General features: G+C 36.4%; 1 protein-coding gene across 1 annotated transcript in view; it reads right to left on the bottom strand.

Moving 5' to 3' along the window:
* Positions 1–850: 850 nt before the first annotated feature.
* The window catches only part of LOC101739671 (2-oxoisovalerate dehydrogenase subunit beta, mitochondrial), a 204,519-nt gene continuing 186,650 nt past the window's right edge, over positions 851–18,719 (bottom strand). Inside the window, exon 7 of the transcript XR_009973783.1 lies at positions 851–987. The gene's annotated coding sequence lies outside the window, so the exon portion shown is untranslated. The remainder of the gene's footprint in view (positions 988–18,719) is intronic.

Genomic DNA, 18,719 nt, shown 5'->3' with positions numbered 1-18,719 from the left:
TAAAAATATAAATAATTAATGAAATTGATTCTGACTAAAACCACAAACTTTATAAAGATAGATTCGCGGCACCGTCATGTTTTTATGCCAATTACAGGCAAAGGAGATGAATTTAAAGTGCCACTAACTATATGTAAACTACAACCGTGATGGCCACACAATGGCATAAATCGTAAAAAGACAGTCAGACGGACAAAACAACCGTATCGATTGTATATTTTAACAATAAATCTAATTTATTAGACATTCATGTACACGGAACCGTTTGCATTGCGAACGCGTTTTGTGGAAAAACATTAAGTTTTTTTGGGGATAAGTTACGAATGCCTAATAAATTGAAATTTGTTTTCGACGTTTTATTTCTTGTTAAGGAATCATTTAGATAATATTGAATTAAATGAGTACGGTCCGTAATTTAAAAAAGGCTTAAGCAAAAAGCAAAATAAAAAAATTACGTTACGTTAAATTCCATTAATGTCAACAGGAAATTCTATTTATCATTCACATTAACAAAATATTCTCTGACTTACATACAACGTACTATCTAACTGTTGCCGAGGCTATAAGAAGTTTATTGGTAATTTAATACCTATTTGTTTAACGCGACGATTTTTTGGAAATTGGCGCCAAAAGTGAAAGGTGTAAATTAAAAAGTTGTATTAAAGTGTAATACTGTACAACCTACTCGTAATATAAGCGAATGCTTTTTTTAAATTGCATTTTGCATATTTTATTGCAGAGATGGGTAGACGAGCTCACAGCCCTGGTGCAAAGTGGTTACCGGTGCCCATAGACATCTACAATGTAAATGCGCCACCCAACTCGAGATATAAGTTCTAAGGTCTCAGTATAGTTATAACGGCTACCCCACCCTTCAAACCGAAACTGCTTCACGGCAGAAATAGGTGGGGTGGTGGTACCTACCCGTGCGGACTCACAAGAGGTCCTACCACCAGTATTGTATGTGTTTATTCGTGATCTATACGCCTGCACGATTAATGCGACTGTGATGAAACTTCTTAGTATTTCAGAACTTTCAGGGTACCTAGGTTTTTGTCATATCGTCATCAATGTACGACCGGTAAAATGCTAGAAGTTGGTGTTTTTCATACATTTACCGATAGTCATAGCGGAGTGTGATTAGTTTTTAGCAGTGCCTTATAAAATATGTCAGAAGCACATACTAAGCAAATACCTACCTACGTAAAAAACGACTGCATTGAACATTCTAGATTCATATAACGATGCTAACTGCTCTATTATGTTATCAATCATTAAAATTACAGAGTTCGGAACAGTAAAATTAATGGTACAAATTACCAACGATAATGATTTAATTATTAAATAAAATTACCGGCTGAGTATACCTACGCCAAAGTTCTTCATAATTACAACAGAACATAGATGTCAGGTTTGGAGAGAAGACAATACTTTTCTTGCTTAATTTATTTGATATATACTCCTACGAGTGTATTTACAATACACCGCTTTGTTACAAAGATACACTAAATCAACATAACCTAAAATTTTAGCAAAATTACAATTTATTCACCTACTTTACTTTTTATAGCCTTGTTGAGCACAGCTGTGATTCAAAGTTAGAGTTTAGTTTTTCCTACCTATTCTAGTGACCTCAAGGGGTCATGCAAAATTCACCGAACAAGTAGGTAAGCTCCCGGGGCTCTATCCTGGAAAGTTGCTAACACTAGCCCTATCGTTTGGAGCCTCTGGGTATCGTTTGGAGCCTCTGGGTCTGCGGAGGGACTTCGGTTCCCTCTGTATTTTGTACCGTGTGTTCCATGGGGAGTGCTCTGAGGAATTGTTCGAGATGATACCAGCATCTCGTTTTTACCATCGCACCGCCCGCCACGGGAGTAGAGTTCATCCAAACTACCTGGAGCCACTGCGGTCATCCACAGTGCGTTTCCAGAGATCTTTTTTGCCACGTACCATCCGGCTATGGAATGAGCTCCCCTCCACGGTGTTTCCCGAGCGCTATGACATGTCCTTCTTCAAACGAGGCTTATGGAGAGTATTAAGCGGTAGGCAGCGGCTTGGCTCTGCCCCTGGCATTGCTGAAGTCCATGGGCGACGGTAACCACTCACCATCAGGTGGGCCGTATGCCCGTCTGCCTACAAAGGCAATAAAAAAAAAAAAAAAAAAAAGCAAGAACAGTGCTTCGTAGAATATACCACCGGATGGAAACGCGACCCACTGAGAAGATCCGGCGAAAAACTCAGTGGGTTAGGTATGTCCGGGGTTAATTTGCTCCCCGAACCCATGCAAGCGACGGGTTCAACGCGAATGATGATCGGTGCTTGAGGTACCTAAAAGCACCAAATCTGAAATACTAGTAAACACAACACCAAAAACTATGAAGAAACACCTTAAAAGTAAATAGGTACTTTAGCATCTTACGTTTAACAAAAAAACTGGTTGTGTAAATTCAAATAAATTCAATTTCGAATTTCAATGGTACCTACCTAAATTACTTAATTTGTAAGACTCGTTTATTTGAAACCTCGCAACTTAGCTTGTTCATTTTGAAGCTATGATTACTGTCTTTTTAAACACCCGCTATAAGTATAAAAGATTACAACACGCTAACACGTTCCAGTCAGCCTCAAATTATCACTTAAACAGTCTATTGATCAGCGCGGTAATCATAAAATCAATACGAGCCTAATGATATGTCCATTTTCAAACTACAGAATGACTTGAATGCCTCTTTAAACCTTCTAATTTATACTTACTTGATGGACAATTTCTATAGTCATGTCTCAATTACATTCAATTTCAGTTGCTGCAACGCTTTATTATACCGGCTAATGGAAGTGAAAACGACACTTTGTAATTATACAAATGAATTTGTTTATCAACGGTTTTTATTCTTTATTTTTATTAACTGATGTTATTCGCATTTCAGTTTAATTTATGTTAGAGTCAAAGCATACAGCAAGATTCAATAAAAACTTTTGCTAATATTTATGATCAGGCGTACAACTACTGACAAAATTTGTCAATTATTTTTTTCAATATCATTGGCAAGAAGGTATTTATTGACATAATGCTTTAACTAATAAACTTTTTGTTTAATCTTGTATTATAATATATCGCTGTTTTTATATATTACAATTGTTTCATTTTATAATCAGACAGGATAGAATTTAATTAATGCATAGTTAATAGACGATTTAAAAATCACTATAGAATCAACTGTAACAATCGCAAGAAACATATTTTATGTTTTGTTCGTACTATAGACGTGAATTCTTATGCAAACTAAAGAGAGGCCTCGCCGAATAACCAGCGGTTCTGTCTTTCTCGAACTGTCAAAACGAAATCCGAATTAAATCAGTATGCAAAACTTCCGAGACAGTGTTTCCACACCAGGAATCACGTCGTTAAAGCCCCGCAAATCGCAAAAAATCCCCCTCGAAAACGCAAAAGTTTCCCGACATTAACAAGCCAAAGTCTATGTAAGAGCAATCCTTGTTTCAACCGGGGTGATGTATTGCGACCGGGCTCACCCCGCCCCCCGCGACCCGACCTAACCCCATATTTCACCCTGAAAAGTAACCCGCCCGAATGTTTTATGACCTGATGAAATGCCTTGTCCCATCGGCGAGGCCGCCTCCGTAAATCGGCCAGTTTTACCGCCTTCACTTGCTGTCAGACATACAGTTTTGAAAACGAAAACGAAGTAAGGATTCTTGTTTGATGGGCCAACTTTTGGTATGACAAGACAAAAGTAAAGTTTTAATGAACCTGAAATAGAACGAATGAAAACTCCATATATTAAAATGTAATTTCATACACAATTCACATTTGAATAAAAAAGCTGTTAGCTAGACTTGTATAGTAAACAAATTGGAACCATCGCTTCGAAAGATAAAGTCGGATTTCGATTAAATTTACATAATTAAGTACTAAATATAATACTAAAGTCCATTATACAGTACAATTATGTGAAGCGGATACATAAACTTCATCGGAATATCAACATTTGATCTGAGTTATTTTCGACTCATTTTTAATTCTTGATAAATTTAAAAATGTATAAAAACCAACAATTTGCGACGAAATCAGTCAACCGATAACCATTTCAAGCACTTGGGTTTCTCCTATATATTTTTTTCTTTTCTTAATTGTTCATATCAAAATCAAACCAATTTGCATACCTTTTAAATAGTTTTACACAGCCTTTGAACACATTTTTTTTAACTGACTTTTTATTTTACTACTATATTTCGATAGGTAGGTAATCAATTTTCGAATTTATGGACCTCTAATTAGTATTTTATAACGATGACTGACAAGCCCTAATCATTTGTTGATTACAACACCTTACGCTATTTCTGTCCAGAAACACAATACTCTAATTTGAAGGATATTTCAACAACAATGCCTGTCAATATCAGGATCATATCAATTTGGGTCTCGAATCTCGAGAACATCAGATTAATGATCTTAGTCTGTACTTATCCATTGAGAATCTGAGCTTTTTCATAGACTCTTATTTAAGGCTAGGACTGGACTTGCAAGCAGCCTTAACACAAGATGTATCGTAAGCGCGTCTACTATCGTATCTAATTTATTTATTTATTTATTTTATAATCCAAGAACTAAACCGTTTTTTTCCTTTCTATTCACTTGTAGCCTAAGAAGCGATTGCAGCTACACCCGGACGGGATAACTAAACAAAAAATTAAACAAGAATGTGAACCATTAATTTAGCCGGAGATCCCAATCTTGCGATTGTTTGGCTTTGCTCATCTTTGCGACATATCGTATACAAAGCGAATTAACGTGATATTTTACTGGTGGTAGGACCTCTTGTGAGTCCGCACGGGTAGGTACCACCACCCCGCCTATTTCGGCCGTGAAGCAGTAATGTGTTTCGGTTTGAAAGGCGGGGCAGCCGTTTTAACTATACTGAGAGGTTAGAACTCATGGCGGTATTTACGTTGTAGATGTCTATGGACTCCAGTAACCACTTAAAAACAGGTGGGCCGTGAGCTCGTCCACCCAACTAAGCTATAAAAAAATCGGTTGTCTGTAAAGTCGGTTTACTGACGATAGTTGAACGTGACAACGTCATAAGAAAATACTGATGGAATGGTTTCATTTTTTAATAATCGCAACTATCGTTGCTATAAACAATTGACACCACATTCACTTTTCACTGAACTTCATAATTGACGAAAACATGTACGCCTCAGAGCGAGGTAACACCGCATGAGTCATGTTTTTTCGTGCGTACAGCCGGCTCCATCGAATTAGGTATAAGACGTTGTCACGTCAAAAAGAATATATATATCAAAATTTTCGATTGGAACTGACTGGCTATTTTGTTGTCTAAGTGGAACCAGTTGCTGTTGTCTCTCGCGCGACTCAGGAAAGCATAAATGAACTCTAAAACTTACGAAACAGTCGCATTACATTTAACACGGGGTCTGAATATGCATAAAGATAAACTGAATTTATGCGATCGTAAAGAGCGGGCTGGGGCGATAAAGAAAGTTGTTACGTTGAAATATTTCGTCGCCAGTTTTTATGTTCGTTTTTTTTTTTTGGTACACGATTTTAGTATTTATTTAATTTTTTCAAATTTTTCTCTACACTTAGAACGCTGAAGCAATAAAACATACCGTAAGTTCGTGTATTTAGCAAATGTCTGGACGAATTTTGCAACAATGTACTGAAATAATTATTAGTTTTGTGGCACATTTTTATGATGCGTGATCCGGAACGCACATGTTAGTAGAGAGATAGTTTGTAACATTATTATGATTACCGCCAAAAAGACGAAGACATAAAATTAACCATATACTTGTAAACCGCTGCAAAAATAAAGCTGCAATTACTTTGATTGTGGTGTTAATTAAAAGTTGAACGAAAAACACGACTTTCACTTCTTTTTTTTATTGCTTAGTTGGGCGGACGAACTCACAGCCGACCTGGTGTTCAGTGGTTACCGGAGCCCATAGACATCTACAACGTAAATGCGCCACCCACCTTGAGATATGAGTTCTAAGGACTCAGTATACTTACAACGGCTGTCCCACCTTTCAAACCGAAACGCATTACTGCTTCACGGCAGAAATAGGCAGGGCGGTGGTACCTACCCGCGTGGATTGTGGTGGTAGCCATCATAGAACGCAACGCATATTTGACAGATGCCTGAATCTCACTTACGACATTTTCAAGATAAACTTACATATATACAAGCTCCGAACAACAACATTCGGACCGTCGGTCTACCGAGCAATATCACCCGCTCGGTGGAAGATCTTCCTTTGTCGTATATCCCCAAACTCTGAGGGGAGTGATGTGGCGGGTAACCATCATACAACGTAAGATATTTGACAGATCAGAAGGTTGCATGTTCAGATCGCGTCGGGGTCACCAGTTTGGGGATATACGACAAAGGGAAGATCTTCCACAAGGATTAACAAGAGGTCCTACCGCCAGTAAATAACTGAAATAAAGAAGGGACTCTGTTCAGAGCTCCTTCCTTAGTTTTAAGCCAAACTGTTAGGTCGGACCACAGAATATAACCCCTAATTGGGGTTATCTGTGGGTCGGACACCGGTGAGTAAACCATGAAGTTATCATGCGTTGATTTAATTTGTGTGGCTTCAACCTCAAGATTCGCTACGGTAGCTGCTTTACATCAAAAAGCCCTTAAATCTACTATTCATAGATTCAAATAAACTATTGCATAATTTAACTAAAAAACGTTAAAATAAAAATGCGTCATAATTAAAATTACTTTTTAATTTTGTCCGTTAAACTTTGATTTAATCATAAAAATAATTTTAGTTGTATTTACAACTCGCGAAAACCGTAGCAAAAAACTATCTATATGATTAATTCGTTAATTTACTGTCAAAACGATTAAATTCTATATAATATTACAACGATCAAAATTTAGTTAAGCACAACTAATCTTAACATTGCCGATTTGAGTAACCACCTAAAAATGCTATAGATTAAGCTAAGTAGCATTTGGTTGAACAAACTCTGAATACTGTCGCTTTCTCTAAATATAATTATTGGACAAACCTGTTCAATAGTGTAACTGTGTTAACATAAAATACTTAAAAAAATAATTAAAAATACTCGGATTCATTGCAATACCTAGATGCTCTGTCTATGGTTTGGTGGGTATTGAATTACTTGAGCTTATAAATATCTCAAAGCTTTAGCTACCTTAAAAAAAAGGAACGAACAGCCTTAGAAGTCATTGAAACGATTTAAAATAAATTATTTACATTACATATTTCTTGACGTTTTCCATTTAAAACTTCTGCCGCCAAATGTTGTGACATACCAAAAAGATGACATGAAAACTTGCAACACTGTGTCAAGAAAAGAACGAATTCGTCAGAACGAGCGCTTATAGTCTACCTCGATCTTTCGTAACAAGGGTCAGTTATAGCCCGGTTCAATATTCGTGTGAGACGTACAAAACAGTTGCTTCTATTGAGGTTATATTAAAAAGATATTTTGGTATCTCATTATCATCAACAGCCCACAGTCGTCCACTGTTGGACATAGGCAGCTCCCAATCCACACCACTGAGCCCGATCTTCGGCTATCCTCATCAACTTCTTGCCGGCCACCGTTCGAAGGGCATAGCACCACCTACCCAGGGGGCGTCCCACATTACGTCTCCAACCGAGAACCCGTCTGCTCTATTACATTATCTACAAATATCTAGATAATCAGAAGAATTCGATTTTTAACACGAGATATTGAGTTCGAAATCTCGATATGTACTGTATAACGGCTAGGTAGGGTGGTGGTACCTACCTGTGCGGACTCAAAAGGTCCTACCACCAGTAAAAGACTCCACTGTCTACTCATTTCTTGCTACTAGTTCTCTCTCTCTCTACACGTCGATAGTGGCAACATCGTCACATATTTTCCCACCCAAATCGTAATTCCCAGTTCTTTTTCGTCGGATCTTTGTACCAGTAAAATTGGAATTTCATTTTTATGATACACCATGGGCTTCAACGTCAGCTTAACATAAAGTTCACTTGAAAAAATAAAAAATCGGCAGTAACGAACCGTAGAGACTCATTGATCCAGTCCTACTGCCACAACTCATAAAAAGCGCTATTGCAGTAAAAACTATAAAGAAAATCATTTATATATTAATACGTGAAGCAAAAACTTTGGACCCTTTTTTTACGAAAATTGCGCTAACGAAAGAAAAATGAAATTTCCCTCACTTATAGAGAATATAGGGAAGAAGTGCATTTTATATTTGCATTTTTTTTAATTATGCAAAAAAATAAATTAAAACAAACAAAAAAAAACATTACACACACTACCATGTATTTGACACACACGCACACGCATACATACCTACTATTTGTTATTTATTGTCAAACTTTTCTTATTGCTTATAGTCTGTGGTCTAATTGAGAATAGATTGAATATTGTTTGTCTTTATTAAATTTGTCTAAAGTGTATTCTTGGCGAAATCTGTGATTATAGAAGTGTAATAGTCCATGACAATAAAATCATATTAGTGTATAAATTTATAATTTCAATTACCTAATTATAGTCGAATTTCGACTACCGGAGGACCGCTAGTAAGCATAAATACTGAAAACAAAAATAATCAGTTACTTTATTTTAAAGGCGTCAAACTTAATTCCTGTACCGCGCTATAGGTTCCGTGAGGTGTGACCGAAAGATTTATAGAGTGATGAAGTGTTTCATGAAAGGCCATGTCGCCGTCTGACGTCGATCGACCTGCGAAGAAATGATACTGTGGAAAGCTTTTTACAAAAAAAAAGCCACAACTAAAATAGGTCGAATATAAATGGAAGCGGTCTGATTCGACTGTGAACTATTTAGTACTAAATACGAATGGTGTTTATTTAGAATACATGGGGCTTTAATGTTTAATAAAGTATCTTACAATCAAAGTAAGAGGAGAGTACTTTGAAAATTTTAATTCGAAAACAAAATATTGAACTACACCAAATTTTCAAAATAGATCATACATTTCTATTCATAAAATTATTCAAATCCATTACAACTTCAGCTTTATTTCAATATTGATAAGGTTGTCAATATGTCATTTGGATCGCCGGAAAGGCTCACTCCGAAACAGCCGCATCATTTCCCTCAGGCGTATCCGGTTCAAATGTGGCTACACATTTACTTTAGAGTTCTGCTTAAAAAATTTACCCGAAATTATAGAAACACTAGCGGCCCGTCCCGGCTCCGCTCGGGAAAACAAAAATTTCAATGATATTTGACGTATTTTATATTAATTAAATGTAATTTTTTACCCCTTGGGTTACATTATTGGAGTTTCAGTAAGGATACCTAATTTTTTTTCAAAAAAGACTATAGCCTATGTCACTCGGGAATAGTGTTCAAATCGGTTCAGTAGTTTCGGAGCCTATTCAATACAAACAAACAAACAAATCTTTCCACTTTATAATATTAGTATAGATTAAAACTTGTATTTTAATGTTTCATAATAAAGAAATTCAATTTAGGTGGAAGATAATAAATTCGTTGGTCTGTCTATTCGATAGCATTTGTAGTAGGTCTGTAGCGCGTTTGGCCTAGTTAAAGAATGTTGATGTCTCATCGGATTGCAATTGTTCATTGTTGGCAGAACTACAAACGAGTTAAAGATGGAGCTCAAACATTAATCATTTGATGAGTGGACATAGCTACCAAGCCACTGGGTTAGAGTAAATTTCGATACGGGACTTCGTTTGTGTCAGAATAAGCTACGGAACCCCGAAAACGCGTAGACTATCGTGTAACATCCACATTTTTTTCTCCGGGGAGGCTATAAATCTAGCCAAGGGCGAAATGGCCGGCCTGTGAACCAGTCGGGGTTGAAATATGTCCGACGAGCGTCATTTGTCAGGGCGGAATCACCTCATGGACAAATACATTTTTTACTAACCTTCTAGTTAGTGTTTCAGGCTTATTCCTTTGGGGAAGCTTTTCTTTTTTTTTAAGAAAAGGTAAATTTTCGACGCGTTTACAATGTTAATAATAAAACGGGTAATATGCGAGTATCTGTTTTATTAAGTTGTTTAAGCAAAACCACTATTAATGCACAAACACAATACTGAAGAGACGGTATAACGGAACCACCACAACCAACTGTATATTTCAGAAACGCAATTAAAAAGTATTTTCAATAATCACGAAGTAAAATGGAACGCCCTATCAAAGCTAAATTACCCATAGTAGTTCATTATTATAAATCAGTTGTATACGGGGATTAGTTAATCGAAATTACTCAAACAATAGATGTCGAATCATTTTCCAAAATACAAGGTAGTTTAATAACCTAAAAGTACATGTTATTATCCGCAACACGCTTCGTCAGATTATAGAAACAGAGTTATCAGAAACATGCTTCATAATTATTATTTTTTATTACTTAGATTGGTGGACGAGCTCACAGTCCACCTGGTGTTAAGTGGGTACTGGAGCCCATAGACATCTACAACGTAAATGCGCCACCCATCTTGAGGTATAAGTTCTAAGATCTCAGTATAGTTACAGCGGCTGCCCCACCCTTCAAACCGAAACGCATCACTGCTTCACGGCAGAAATAGGCAGGGTGGTGGTACCTACCCGCTCGGACTCACAAGAGGTCCTACCACCAGTAACCAAATAACACTTAGTTACTTGAAAATTATTTAAGCAAACATTGGATTAAATTTCTAAATATGAAGTAAGTTTCTCGAATGTTCTCGTGACGCCGCGTTTCCCAATTACAACACCCTTTTAGAAGCGAACGCTAACTACATTACCGAGATGGTGAATAGCCTAGTCTTAATCGGACTGCGAAATCGTATATTTCTTGATTAAGAGCTCGTAAAAACGTCGTCTCCCTCTGATATATGATACGCGAGTGGGAGAGATTAACGCGCGGTCTGTATGACACACGGTTTGATGTATTATGACGAATGAACTAGCACCATAAATTGCTCGGTATATATTTGCGGATGCCACGGATGATATTAATGTTACTTTTGCATTTTGCTTAAATAACATTCAATTTTATTAGGAGTTATATAAAATTTGTAAAATAATAAAAACGATCTGTGGCGTTGTGTCTTTTATCTTTCACTCACACATACTTTCTTCATTCGTATTACACCAATGACATTAATTAACCATCCGTTTTACGAGCAATGTTCCCAGCCCAATGCCACTTCAACGTCGCAATTCTTTAGGCTATGTCAGCTACCATAGTTTTTCTGCGAATCTCCTCATTTCTGATTTGATCTCGTAGGGAAACTCCGAGCATAGCCTTCTTCCATTGCTTTTTGGGCGACTTTGAGCCTTTTCATAAGGCCCATTGTGAGCGAAGTCTCAGTGCCATATGTCATCACTGGCAACACACACTACTCAAAGACTTTCGTCTTGAGACACTGTGGTATTTGTGATGAGAAGATTTTACGTAGCTTTCCAAACACTGCCCATCCGAGATGGATTCGACTATTGACCTCTTTTTCGAAGTTGGACGAAGTAAAATCATTAGTACATATTAATTACAGAGCACATCGCCAGCTCAACACTCACAGCTAATAAAGAAGCTAAGAAACGATTACAATCGACATCTCGACGTCTTCAATGAAACGACGAGTCGAAATTGGCCATCCAAACCGGGGAAGCACAGCGTTTTACAGCTTCATTTGTCCCAGAACCTCTGAACTTTAGAACCAAGAAAGATATTCACGGATTAGAAAGATACATGGGTAGACGAGCTCACAGCCCACCCGGTGTTACTGGAGCCCATAGACATCTACAACGTAAATACGCCACCCACCTTAAGATATAAGCTCTAAGGTCTCAAGCATAGTTACAAGGATGCCCCACCCTTCAAACCGAAACGCATTATTCCTTCACTGCAAAAATAAGCAGGGTGGTGGTACCTACCCGTGCGGACTCACAAGAGGTCCTACCACCAGTAATTACGCAAATTATAATTTTGCGAGTTTCATTTATTACACACGATGTTTATTACACGATGTTATTCTTTCGCCGTGGAAGTCAATCGTGAACATTTGTTGAGTACGTATTCCATTAGAAAAATAGATACCCACCTGGGATTCGAACACCGTTACATCGCTCAACAGGAATGCACCGGACGTGTTATCCTTTAAACGACGGACGACTTTCACGTATCAAAAAATATAATTGGCCTGAACTGTACAGAGGTAACTGAAGTCCTGCTTTTTTGTATGCGTTAGATGGGCAGGTGTACACACTGTCGAAAGTGAAGTGCTATCTGAGCTCATGAGCACATACGACCTTACATCATACCTACCAGTAAACAGCAAATTTGGGCGGTGCTTAAGGAAAATTTTGGAGTATGTAAAAAGCATGATGTACAATTCACACGCAGTAGAAGTGAAACCTTCAGAAATATTATATCTCACTCACTAGCAGGCTTTAATATATATAGATCTCTATGTCTGTCTCTTTTTAGTGTCGGTTTTTCGTTTCTTTCAGCCTCAAATCACAACTCGTGACAAAACAACTTTTAATAAAAAAAAATATTTTATTCAACATTTTGTGATATCTTGCTAATTTGACCATTATAAATAATTAAACATTGTTATGAATTCATACAATAGCCTGACAAGGACAAAATAATTCGATTCATCGATTTCTTTGCAAGACTAATGCATGGTGTTGCAGTTTTATTTTGATTTTCAATAAATTTTACAGGTGGTAGGACGTATTCTGAGTCCGCATGCGTAGGTACCATCACCCTGCCTATTTTTGCCGTGAAGCAGTAATGCGTTTCGATTTGAAGAGTGGGGCAGCCGTTGTACCGTAAAAACTGAGACCTTAGCACTCGTGTGTCAAGGTAGGTGGCGGAATTTACTTTGTAGATGTTTATGGGCTCCGGTAACCACTTAACACCATGTTGGCCGTGAGCTCGTTCAACAAACTAAGCAATAAAAATAAAAATATTAAATAATTTGAATTCACTAGGAACGAAATGTTGTCGTCGAAAACTTCTCCGCTGCGGTTCATAAATTAAGGCACGCACAGCTAGTTACAATATTTCACGGCGAGCGGACATTTTTATAGGTATTTAGCGAAAACGTCGCTCCTACAGGCCAATTTGCAACTTGTTTGCGACACCAATAAATTCCGCGGAACGGTCCTTCCAACGTTTCAGTATTACTTTGTTGTTCACGTGAGTAATACCAGCGATACACTTGAAATTAATGAAAATTTCACTTTCTCGTTGGCTATATGGCCAAGTACATGTTGCCAATACATTGTATCAAAGAACTGCTCCCGAAGCTGAAGCTGCAACGGTAAACTACGTAAATTTATGAGAAAATGAAATATTTACATAATAATACTTTCCTCGCTTTCGCGACGTTTCGAATACATTACAATTTTTATGGTAACTGATAATAAACGCAAGGTTTTACTCTAAAAATATTAATTTACTAGCTACCCGCTCCGGCTCCGCGCGGGTCATTAACAAAAATTTCAACGATATTTGACGTTGTTTTATTTTTTTAAATAAAAGAATACTTATTGCGGCATAACTATAATAGTTAGACATATTATTATACTGTCGCGACACTTTTTGTAAATAATAATGCGTTCTACAAAGTCGTAGTACATTATTTTATTCTATCATCAATTGTTTTCGCAGGGCACGCGATGTAAATAATATTTTAGGTAATTTTTTACACCTTGTTTTACATTATTGGAGTTTTAGTGAGGACCCCTAATTTTTTTTCAAAAAAGATTATAGCCTATGTCACTCGGGAATTGTTCCAAACAGTGAAAGAATTTTTCAAATCGGTTCAGAAGTTACGGAACCTATTCAATACAAACAAACAAACAAATCTTTCCTCTTTATAATATTAGTATAGACAATTACATTTAGTTTAATGTCTAAAGAGAAAAAAGCACTGTAATATGAACCTGAACTAAAAATTTAAATGAACACTTTATCTAAATTTTTGTGCTCAGGATATCAGGTTATAGTAAATTTTATATTATCATCGGTCCTTTATAAAAATTTACAAGTTAATCTGCAGTTGATGAAAACTACATTGAAAGATACCGCTACATAATTTAATGTAAAGGTCGAGCCGATAAAAGCGTGCTAACAACATTAACTCACTGAGTGCAGTCATCATCTTATCGGGTAAATATTTTTGCAATCGCATCGGCAACAGTGGCTTGTCGGTTGAAAGAATGCGTCATCGCGTGGGATGGACAAAAGGTGAAATATAGTTATTGGATCGGATTTTCATGTTATCTTGTCAGAACTTAAAGGCTCTTGTCATTTTGTATTAGTAGTCCTTAAATCAGTAGATAGTTTTTGAAATAGAATATTTTTGAAGCGAAGATAGGATAATGCGATCAGTTTTATAGCTTTATATGAGTTGTGTAAAATATGTATTCTATGTCTTTAGTGTATTGCATAATGCATTTAATATTTAGGTTAAATGATGAATTATTTCTTCACTTTCCAAACAAATATAACGCGATAAGGATATGGTATTTATATTTGCAGATTCGGGTTACATAATGAATATAGCGACTCATCCGCAGAACAAAGTCCGATGTGATCATAGAGCAAAAACGAGTTATATAGCTAGGCGAAATAAGGGATACGAACTCTACGGACGTGTGTTTTTGGAATTTTTGTATCTCATTTAGTTTCGGAAATATATAATTGAATAACGTTCTATCTGTCGTTAGCTCCGCATAAAAACGTACGGAGTGATCAAGCGCCGGCCCGCACGGAGCGGCCGCACTGTTCGTTCGTCAGTCCGGCCGCTGTTCGTTGGACTTGTTGGAGAGAGGGCGTCTTTGTGTCAAGCGCTTAGGTTTTTACAGTTTGATTTTAAATTAATAATGTAACACGTATTTTGCTCGATAAAAAATATTTTTAGACATGTCACGATCACGGAAAATGTTGAATATACTTAAGGCTGATACAGAAGACCCTGACCTTAGTTCATCATTTTCTAATGTAGCCGCTGTTCATATGGAGAAACATATAAATAATATTAAGTTGCCAACTTTTCAGTTGTATTATTTCATAATTCACACGCTATTAAGTTCTAAATTAAAAAATATTATCTATATTGCTTTTTTGTTTCAATAAGTGCTTGTAGTCGATCGATGTTTTTATAAGACGTTTTTTGACGAATAGGTAATGAAACGCATTTTTAATGCAAAAACACAATTGGCGTAATGCATATTCACAGGAGTAATCAATCTTTCTATAATAATTAACTGTTAAAAATAAAAGCGTTATGAAATATTAGGACGATATCTTACGAACACTATTGAACCTCTAAGCGTTCTATGTGAATATGGGACATTTTTTAACGAACTCTGTGACGCGATTTGTTGGTTCGTTAGTAAGATGAGACGTTGTTACTGGGATAATGAAATCAGTTAGGACGTTAATCGTGTAAAAAAGTTGTTAAATATAACGATTTTTTATTTAAATTTTGTTAAATTATTTCTGAATAATTAAATTGTTTTGCAAAACACATAAATATAAATAGTATTTTATAAATTGTCATAAAAATATGAGTTTTTTTAAATTTTAAGTTGTAAATGATGATGATACCTGTAAGACATACAAACGTCACCTTTGCCTCCTGGTCCAGTAGACATCAGTCAGGTACTAGCTGATGTATTGGAAAAATGCTACATGAAGATAGTGGGACCAAGGAAATTACCTGCGACAGCTCAGTACTTAATCTCGTGCCTGATGTATCTGCCTTGGATGCTTACAGCAACCAACCTAGTATATTTTCTTTGAAAGTGCCTTTAAGTTACGCAAATTTACCACATATACAGCTTGAAGATTTAGAAGATCACCACAGATGTACTCCGTTCAATTTGGAACTGTCAGTACCAGCACTCATGCAATCTCCTACTAATATCCATTCGATCTGCAACACCGTATTCTGCCCTAATCATGTATCATGACCATGAAAAATACAACACTAAAGCCATAAAAGAACGCCAGTATCGTGACATTGTCAACTCAAACTTCAATCTAGGTTTTCATACTCCCAAAAAGGATTAGTGCGAGGAATGTCACGTTTTTCGATTGAATAAAAATCCAACTGACCAAGAGAAAGAAGCTTTTCAATAACACCAGACAAATAAGAAGGCAAGGCATTTAAAAAGCCTAGATAAAAAAGATGCTGAGGAGTCAAACGGAAACATGGCTACTGCTGTTTGATTTTGAAAAGTTTTACAGTGTCCTCTAAGCAATATAAATATATTTTACTATAACAGAAAGCTATCTTCTTTTAACTTTACGGTTTTTGATATGGGTAAAAAGAAGGCCATTTGCTATTTGTGGGATGAATCTGTGGAAAAACGTGGAGCAAACGAGGTAAGCAGTTGCCTCTTAAATTTTATACAGACTAATGTTGAACAAGGGACCAAGGAGTTCCGCTTTTGGTCAGACAATTGTGCTGGCCAAAATTGTAATCGCTTTGTATATTCATTATACATTTATGCCGCAAAAAGTTCAACATATACATTACACACCGGTTTTTACAGAAAGGGCATACCCAAAATGAGGGGGACAGTATCCACTCTGTCATCAAGAGAGCTTCTCAAACCAAAACTATATATACCTCTCATTAATGGCGTTTATTAGTAAGATGGGCCAAGAATGAAGGAGAACCCTATGTTGTTCGAAACGTAACCCAGGATGACGTATTCGACTTTAAAAGTCTTGTTAATATTAAGGTTTGGATCAAAGACATTAAGGGCAAGAAGATTAACTGGAATAACATCCCAACAAATTTGTTTTTTAAATATGATCTAATTCAACCTGATTATAATATTTTAGTAATTCGTAGTAATACGAGGAACTCGGTACAAGCTGAACTAAAAGCTGCATATTCTGGACCTATTATGATTCCTGCTGCGAAGTATAAAGATTTAATGGATATGTGCCGCTCAGAACTTATTCCCTTAGAGGAACTCCATACTTTAACTCTTTGCCACATCACATAACTGTTACTGCTTCTGAAGAATCGGATGATAATCTATCGGAATAATTTTATCTAGTGTCTGCTTCCTCTTTTTAGAGCTGAATTCTTCCTACTAATTTAGCGAAGCAATGTTAATTATAATATTTAATGTTTGTCTACATGCCATTTCATTGCTATTAAGTATGTGCACCTGTTAGAAGTATAGGTTACTATGTAAGACTGATTGATTAATTATGAAGGCTGATTATTATAGATTAGTGATTAGTAGATTAGTTCTACGATTAGTGAGTAGATAGTTTACTGGTGGTAGGACCTCTTGTGAGTCCGCACGGGTAGGTACCACCACCCCGCCTATTTCTGTCGTGAAGCAGTAATGCGTTTCGGTTTGAAGGGTGGGGTAGCCGTTGTAACTATACTGAGATCTTAGAACTTATATCTCAAGGTGGGTGGCGCATTTACGTTGTAGATGTCTATGGGCTCCAGTAATCACTTAACACCAGGTGGGCTGTGAGCTCGTCCACCCATCTAAGCAATAAAAAAAACTTTGAGACTGCTGATTTTAATATTGTTATTATAAAAAAAAATAAGATTTATTATCTTCGTCCGCGTCTGCGTCCTGCAATGTTCTAATTGATACATGAATCTGTAAGTTTTTTTGTAATTTTTAGTGTTATGATTGCTGTTTATGATGATTCTTTATACCAGTTTTGAGATTTTTTCACTTAATAAACGATTTTAAATAATTACTATCTTTTTTATTTAGTTATATAGGAGGGCAGTGATGATATGAGGAACGTTATGTGTAAATATTTCAAGGTTGTTATTTACGTAGGACTCATTAGTAGTTAGTAATTCCAAAGAAAACCGACTCATGTTAATATAGAACGTCATTTAATTTACATGTGTCCATAAAACAACGTGTAACGTTCACTAAGGACCCTCGCTGTTTTGCCATAAAACGTCTTATGTTAATATAGAACTCACTATCTCCAGAATTAAAAGAATAACAGTTATAAACTACACAGTATTTAACAAAGCTGAGACGTACTAACAACATACCAAAAAATTTAAACAACAAGTCGCACCGTTTAAAAGTTACACAAGTCAACAACTTCTTTAACCTCTACTGAAAACTATCAATCCTACAGATAGGACTATATTCTGCGGATGAGTCGATAGAATGTTTCATTCTAAAAATCCAACATCCCTTCCCGTCTCTTTCTCTTTGACCACTTGAAATAAATTTGTAACCTAATAATAGACAGTTCAAAATACAAAAATTCAGACGTAATTTTTAGACTTTTAAATTCACCTCAGTCCCTGTGGATTAGCGTAACTGACACTGTAATGGATCCTGTCTATCGCTCACAAGACGTCCAATAAAAATTCGATACATCTCAAAGGGAATGATGTCAACGGAAAAATACAAGCAAAAAATCTATTTACATCAAAACGTTGTGATGAAAATTGACGGGCGATGAAGCGACGTAATGTTAGGACCTCGTTGGTAAATTGTGTCGACGATAAAATGTGGGTACGGACCTATTTCACGAATAAACTATGTGTGATCAACAAAAGATTTTATGTATGCTTACTACTTCCAGAACCGAAGTTTCTCTCAAACTTGCATGTTTTGTGACGAACAACTTTGATCGTATCGGTGAAGAGGAATATGATCTTTTAGTATAACG

The sequence above is a fragment of the Bombyx mori genome, chromosome 9 (assembly GCF_030269925.1).
Source record: "Bombyx mori chromosome 9, ASM3026992v2".
NCBI classification, from domain to species: domain Eukaryota; kingdom Metazoa; phylum Arthropoda; class Insecta; order Lepidoptera; family Bombycidae; genus Bombyx; species Bombyx mori.
Note: the sequence above shows the minus strand (reverse complement) of the source record. Positions and strands in the feature narration are given on the sequence as shown.